The following is a 7,935-nucleotide window of genomic DNA, read 5'->3' as shown; positions in this document are numbered from 1 at the left end:
AAGTTTTCACAAGGTCGAGATGATTATTACTAGTCTGATCAAGTGTGTCATCGCCGTGGGCAACCCCTGAAGAATTATTTTGTCTCCATCTGACCATCAAGGTGATGCTACTTTGTGTGCAAACAGTTTAGGTCAGTGTGATCAAAAATCTCGATGCTTCTAAGTCCTACAATATTTATGGGCTTCAACGACACTGCAAAAACAGCTCCAACTAAATGCAAAACTTGGAAGCACCGTGCAGGTAGTGTATGTGGATGTGAATCTAGAAACAACTAAGCTCTACTGCTTGCTCAACATCAAATACACGCATCAGCTTTGTGAATTATTATCCTACTCCTCCTCCCTTCTCATTCTTAAATAGAAACACGTGTGGCACAACAACCTTGAAATCGATGCTTTCATCCCATGCAACTAGATGGAAATTGCGGCTTGCCGCACCCCGCACCCCTGCCGGGTGCAGTCATATCCAGCTGGTAAACAGAGGTATCAGATCAAATATGTAAGAACAACATCAGAATTCAACAATCCAATGGGCATTTTCATCAGAATTAAAACAACTCAAAGCAGTCCAACCTTATGTCCGACAACTTTATTAGCCATTAAGCGATCAAATGTTGTATCCGTAACTGCAATGAAGGTGGTACAAAAAGAGATAGAGGTAGAGTGGCGGCAAACAGATACAAAAGGGAACACTGAGACCACTAATCCAACATTAGGATTTCTCAAAGACACGTGAGGAAGACAACACTTGTAACCCGGTAGGAACGGACTTGGTGCATGGTGACTGTCCAAGTCAATGATCTAGCGTCTGTTGTTTCTCAGCGAAGCATTAGTCTGGTACAAAGAATCAAAATCCATTACAAACTTAAATATGGTTCAGTAGAAAACATTAAATTTAGTACAAAGAGCATATGGTCCAGTACAATGCTGATGGATATTTCACTCACACAAAGGATGACATACATATATACTTTTTTACAAAGGGAGATTGCCTAACCCATACTAAAATATCTATGTGCATGATTTGGGGAAATCAGCAAGAGAAGGTAAGTATCAGCAACGGTATGAACCGAGCGCATCGAGTATCCATCCGTAAACATATGCAAAAGGATCACACGACAAACTGATACATCTTATAGACTATTACATCATTCACTTAATTTTACTAACCTACCAAACTACCTATGTCGTCAAAGGAAACATGAGCAATTGTATTTCTGATCACATGACCTGGTTCTGTTTAGTTTTACGTTTGCCAGTAGCCGATCCAAACAAAGGACCCTCTGAAATTTAGATATGATGTATACATACTGTTTTCTGAGAAATACTGATACTAAAATCCGTTGATAACTACAAGCCGTTATAATGAAAGAACTGCTACATACTACTACGCTATGCCATTATGTTTACCTCTTGTCTTGGTCCTCTCGCAATGCCATGGTTGACTGCACAGAGTCTTAACCACTGGACGTCTACCTGAATAACTAAACCAATCAGCATGTCAATTACAAAATTATCAATACAATTCATAGAGTAGAACCAAGAGGAGCCTTGGTAAATGTCAAATTTAAACCAAGAGGATTGTTGTTAGCATGTACGTAGTAACATTCAAGTCAAAAGATGCAATGAAACAAATAGATGAATGGTTGGTTTCGTATCACCAAAGAAGCTCTATTAAAGGGGTGAAATCCTAGTTTGATACATTATATCTTAGTACAAGTGTAGATAATTTTATATCTGATATAAAAGATGGTTTAGTTAACTATAAGCTCAAAAGACCATGACTTCAGTTAGATGATTCTAAAATAAGATCAAGATGCGTTAAAAATAACTCACCATAAGGATGTGTATCAAAAATAGAGAGATAAAACTGAAGAAAGAAAAGGCAGAGGAGGCCTTCTGCTACCTGCACAGGAAAGGCAGAGGTGCCTTTTGCAGTATCTTGACGGGAGGGGAGCTGGGGTAGAAGTCGATGCTAGAGGAGCAGATGGCAACCGGGCGTCCAAGCTCACTATCTTGCAGAACCACTCTTATCCAAGAAGAGAACTGGTGGCGCCGAGCTTAGCAACTGCATGAGTGACCAGCCTGTGTAGGAGGAGGTAGTCAGTGGGATTCCTGCACAGCGAATCATAGTCACAGATAATCTAGAGCTTCACATGAATGGAACACTTCTTGGCTAAGCATTCAAAAAGAAATAACAAAAAAGAATTCAAACACAAAATGATGGGACTCAAAGTGTTTATTTAGTTTCCATGCTCTGAAAATACACAGAACTTTCAAGACCTCATATTTACTTATCATTTTTTAACCAAGTGTTTTGCTAAGATCTAAAACTCCGTACAAAAGTCAAAGGAAGTGACGTCAAGTGAGTATTTGGAAGGCATCAATAAACAAATCTAACTTTGAGAGGAAACAATCTACAATCTTTAGCCAAAGCAATCTTGGAAATACTATCTGGCATCCTATACTTCTATAGTCTCTATAGTTTTACAAAGAGAAAATACTATATTTCTCTCATAGTTAGATTTCTCTAAAATTCTTAGCAGGGAATAATGCTATTAAATACTTTGTAACTGACCAACAATAATTGACAACCAATTCTATTTAATAAGCGAGAGCAGAGACCATGAATTCTTCAGGTACCATCCTATACTTCTGTCATTGCATTCCTCATATGATACACAGCTCCCCTCGAACGACTGAACCTTAAACCCCAAATGCTTACAGGAAAAATGGTACCTGAAGAAGAGAAAACACGAAGTGCATAGACCAAAAACCATGAAGTGATGGCAAAAACAAATATATAACAGTGATGCAATCATACATCTTTAGCCTGCTAACACATACTCTGGATCATTTTCAGAGAATCAAACACGTATAATCGAATCTAATAAGCAACCAGGCGTACAGTTCAAAGCAGATTACGAAACACATATAAACCAGTAATTCATTTCATTGGAAATAACACATCATGGTTTCCTGAGAGCATGACCGAGCGCATAGATGTTCTCCTTCCTGTTGCTCCTGCCAAATAAAACATGGCAGGATTTGATATTTGCTTAGTTGCACGGAGATAACCAAACATAAGAAGAGTTGTTGCACAAAGTCAAAGACAGAAATCAGTACCTACAACTTAGAAATCGGTTCCTCCTGCTTGAGGACGCATGGCAGCAATGTTGGACAATCACGCAACAGTGACCTGGCGATGCCAAGCAGCGCGTGGGTGTGGATCGAGCCATTGGATCCTATTGGTGTCACCCAGGGCGTAGTCGGTGGCAACAGTGTGCACCACCTGGCTTCCTCCCGTCGACGACGCGACGACCCGCTCCTCCGGGCAGAGCAATGACAACTTCCTCTCCTCCTGATGATGTGACGCGCCAACTTGACGGACGTGGAGGCGACGGGCAACACCTGTAGTGGTAAAAGAAATTCAGCTTTGTTTAAGGTACTAACTGCCACAGTAGAGAAAACATGATGATTTGTAATCATAACTGGACTATCTATACATAATCAAATAGAATCTAGAATGACCATCCACCCAAACCATAAAAAGTATATATATTCAAGTTATCACCTGAAATGAGAGTTTCATTGAAGCATTCAGTTCAACGATAAAGCATGTCATGATTTGTAATCATAACCCAACTATCTATATATACACAATCAAACATAATGTAGAAGAATCAAACCATAAAAAGTATAAATTCATGTTATCACCTGAAATGAGAGTTTCGTTGAAGCATTCAGTTCAATGATAGACCATGACATCTTGATTCAGACCTTGTAGGTATATGGAAGGACCAAACAAGGCTATCACACAATTTAGCCCTCCTTCAGTGTGAGCCTCTCCTGCATAAGCAGTTTTGAAATAAAGAAAGTTAGAGAAAGTCACCTTTAAATACGTGTTTCAGTCCTCCAGCTGTGCATAATGCTTATTGAAACAAAAGGAATATACCTCGCTAGAAGTAAAATTAATTAATTAGATTTCCAAAATATGTTGCTCTAACATCCATCGGTTAATTCTACGTTGCTTAAACTAAAATACACACTGTATTCTAGTTCAGTTCGACTACTGTTGTGTTCTTCTAGATGAAAACAAACTCAAACTCCTGTTGCGAATCCTACATTGCTTAAACTAAAAGACATTTTTATTCGAGTAAAAATATGAGGCACCTATATGTCCTGGGTATTGATCATTCAGTAAATTTTGAGGCACCAAGATTCTGAAGCAGTATGGTTGACCATTAATCAAGTAACAAAATAATCCCTCTATTCCGTAATATATGATGTTTTTGCAAAAACGTCTTATATAAGGGACGAAGGGAGTATTACTCTATCAATACCTAGCACATATTAAGCCAACAGATAAATTAAATTTACTGAATGGAAGCATCCATATGTCCTGAAAGTACCATGCATAGTCCCCCACCCCCTGCACATCAACCGCCATGTAATTCACAATCTCACCGCTCGTATGGCTCTGCTCTGAGGCATTCGATAGCCTGAGGCCCTTCCTGTACACCATGGCCGCCAGCCCGGACTTGACATGGATCCCCATGACGTCCACGCCCAGGTACCACTGGCGAGCAGTGAGTGTCTCAATCAACTTTGATACAAAAAATACAGAGGCAAGGATGTAACCTTCATGGGGGAAGGCCTGCACGACCTGCAGCAGCAGCGCCTCGGCCTCGACGGGCGGCGCCGCCGCCACGGCCTCGTAGCTCAGCGCGGCGAGCTGCGCCAGTAGGACGTAGCCGGAGCAGGCGAGGGCGGCCCTGAACCAGGCGCCCCCGATGCGCGGCATGGAGGCGAGGGGTGCACCGGCGAGGCCCCCATCTGTGCCGGCGGCGGAGAGGGTGTGGCGGGGCGGCTTGAGGCAGGAGGCGCAACGCGAGGCGAGGGCGCGCGCCCCGCAGCGGAGCAGAAGGAGGAGCGCGAGGGCGAGCAGCGCGGCGGCGGCGGCGGCTGGCCGAAGGCTACGAGAGGAGAGGCGACAGAGAAGCGGGGAAAGGAGAGAGAGGCGGCTAGGCTTCAACATTCTGCCTTTTATATGTCTGCGTGAGAAAAGACGATAATGCCCTCGGTGGGGCATGGGAATTACAGGCGGTGGCACGAAACGGAGCGCACTATTTGATCCAACGGCCAGGACCTTCCATGTCGCGAGCCAATGGCCAGGATCTCCCCATCTCGCGATCCAACGGCTAGGATCAGTTTGGAAGGCCAATCCAACGGCTGAAAATCCAAACGCACGGGGAGGCTTCATTTTGGTTTGGACTCTAACAATGGGATACTTCCATAAGAAGCACATGTGTAGTACCATATCGATGCATCTAACCTGATCCTCAATGTATTAGTTCCTTCATAAACGTTTTGATTGTATTATTTTAAGTTCGCACTATAGTTGGCCGCATGCATCTTTCCGATGCAGAGGCCGGGGAATGACCTCCTTTTCAAAAAAAAAAGTTTGCACTATAGTTGAGTTTCTCTAGGCGGCCACCTTTTGAGAAACCTTTTGCATTCTTTGTCTCAAGTCGCATCGATTCTACGGAGTAGAAATGGGCTAAGCAACCATCATATTCACAGTATACAATCACCTATCAGCCAAATTTATGTGATCACAATTTGGTAAATAATTCATACCTGATTATCCCATCTAGATGGTTAAACAAGTAGCAATCACATCGAAGAGGTGTGCAATTTTTTCACCAATCTCCAGTAGATCACTGCCTTGCAGTACGTTGATGGTGCAATTGCATGTGATCACCACCTCTTTTTCTCATCTTCAAAGAGAATTGTAAAGAAAAAATCAGAAGGGATTTCACAAGAAGATTCGATGTGGTTGGTCCATATAAAGGTGCCCTATCAGAGGGGTCAGCTTTGACATATCGGGCATCCTAGGTAAGACGGGGATGTGATCCTTTTTGTTTGAAATACTTGTATTTTTATTTAATAAATATTCAATACAAAGTGTATGACGGAACACAAAGCACATATTAGAGATTTTAGAAAAAGTGCAACTAGCTCATCCCAATGTTAGTTGGTAGAGTGTATCTCAAGACTGTAATTGGAAAAATCATGATAAGAAATTTGTTCCAAGCTCAAAGTGCTCAAGGCTGGCGTGCGGCTGCGCAGCCTAGATCTCCCCGCCCCTAATGGCCGGCTCCTCGCCGGCCTCCCCACCTCCCTCCCATCCACTCCCTCCGCCTCCACCCGGCCCCCCACCTGCGGCAGCCGTTCGCTCCCCTGTCTCCTTCCGCGATGCCCTCGTCTCCAACAACCCACCTGCTCCGCCTTCAAGTGTTGCTGCCCCTGCTAGCAGGCTTCAATCGATGGTTGTCGCCCCCTCACGCCAAGACCACGCGCGTGCCAGGTTTCCCGGAGCCGCGCAGGATGCCCATGCCGGCCAAAGCACTGCGCGTCATCAAGGAGATGGGGCTTGGCGCACGGTTCGGAAGCGCTATTGGTGGCGGGAGGAGATGCAGCATCGCCGCATTAATGGCAGGAATCCAAGGCCAACGGCTCCGCGCCCCCTTTCTCGCATACAGCATCTCTTCTTAACCAGAGCTGCAGGCTGCTGTTTTCGCTGTCTCTCCCCTCGCCATCGCGTTGCCTCCTGCCATAACCCACCTCGGTGCCTCCTCTGCTCGCAATCTGGGCATACTTCGCGTGCGTGCCACCTCCACCTCAATCCCAGGCCATCTGCCGCCCCGACTGAACCTGCTTTTCCGGCTTCGTCGGCGGCCCCTCCCACGTCGGAGCTGAGAACTACCAGTTCTTCGGCTGCCCCCGCCGCTGTCGTCGCCCCCCACCACCGATGGAGAACCCGGTGCCCGACGTCAACTTGCGCCCCCGGATGGTCTCCGCAACGGTCGCTTGGTATCCGGCGTTGGCCAACGCTGAGCACGACCTCGAGCACCACGCGGTCATCACCACCACCCTGGGCAATCGCCCGTCCTTCACTGTCCAAGACGTCTCCGTCGCCGCCTCCATGCAGTTCGGAATTGCTCGCTCCGACTTGCACGTCTCTGTCTTTGAGCCCGGTGACTTTCTCATACGGTTCTCCGACCGCCGTGTGAGAAATACCGCGCTCTCGGACACGACGACGTTGCACATCGGCCGTGCGGTCATGCGTCTCTCGGCGTGGTCCAGAAGAGTGGGGGCGACCCTCATCAGGCTCCCATACAAGATCAGGGTGTGCCTGGAAGGCCCGCCACGGCACGCGTGGTCGAATGAGGGCGTCAAGCAGCTCTTCCCACCGCCGGCCATCGTCGACCACATCGAAGAAGAAACTTATAGCGACGAGGAGTCGGCCTGCTGCTGTGCGTGGGTGTGGGTGCAGGATGCCACCAAGACCGCCACTAGGGGGTCTCTCACTGTCAAGGAGCCGCCGGATCAAAGCTCTGCTGACTTCCATAGGCAGCTGATGAAGGGGAGCAGCAACGGCGCGGCGACGCGCTCCTGCCCCGTCAACCTGCTTGTCTACCTGGTTCTGATTCACCTCGACCGGGTGTACGACTACATGGTGCAGCCAAAAATCGACAGCGGCAGAAGCTCCATCAACGACATCAGTGGCATCCCATCTGACGACGACGGCTCGCCGGTGTACGACGACTGTGCCAAGTGGCACTACCGATGGACGCTGCGCTTTGAGGACGGAACCTTCCCCGCACACCGCACTGGCAGGCGTCCGGTGCACTCTCGTCTCAACTTCGGTGATCGCGATGACCGCGGCGGCTCATCTGGCGGCAACGACAGAGGCAGGCCGGGCGGCGGAGGCCCCAGCCGCGCCTCTGGTCGGAGATCCAGCGACGGCGGCCACCGCGACAACGCCGGCGACTCCTTCATGCATGACTCTACTTCCGGCGACCCTGGCTGGCAACGCTGTCTAGGTGCACCAAACGGCGCTGCGGTCAACATTGCAGCTGATGATGGGGC

The 7,935-nt window shown here is 47.2% G+C and overlaps 1 long non-coding RNA gene across 6 annotated transcripts; it reads right to left on the bottom strand.

The window, feature by feature from the left end:
- Positions 1 to 548: 548 nt before the first annotated feature.
- LOC119325089 lies at positions 549 to 4,998 on the bottom strand. Of its 6 annotated transcripts, none has more exons than XR_005157310.1 (8): positions 4,642 to 4,998; positions 4,468 to 4,579; positions 3,718 to 3,849; positions 3,127 to 3,411; positions 2,626 to 3,024; positions 1,907 to 2,085; positions 1,411 to 1,484; positions 549 to 834 (listed from the first exon to the last, which is right to left on the bottom strand). It is a non-coding gene; the product is annotated as an uncharacterized LOC119325089 (long non-coding RNA). The 6 variants fall into 6 exon arrangements; XR_005157311.1 differs by having other exon boundaries at positions 4,667 to 4,998; XR_005157313.1 differs by lacking the exon at positions 4,468 to 4,579.
- Positions 4,999 to 7,935: the final 2,937 nt, after the last annotated feature.

The sequence above is a fragment of the Triticum dicoccoides genome, chromosome 6B (genome assembly GCF_002162155.2).
Source record: "Triticum dicoccoides isolate Atlit2015 ecotype Zavitan chromosome 6B, WEW_v2.0, whole genome shotgun sequence".
Classification (NCBI taxonomy): Eukaryota; Viridiplantae; Streptophyta; class Magnoliopsida; order Poales; family Poaceae; genus Triticum; species Triticum dicoccoides.
This window is presented reverse-complemented; position numbering and strand designations above follow the sequence as displayed.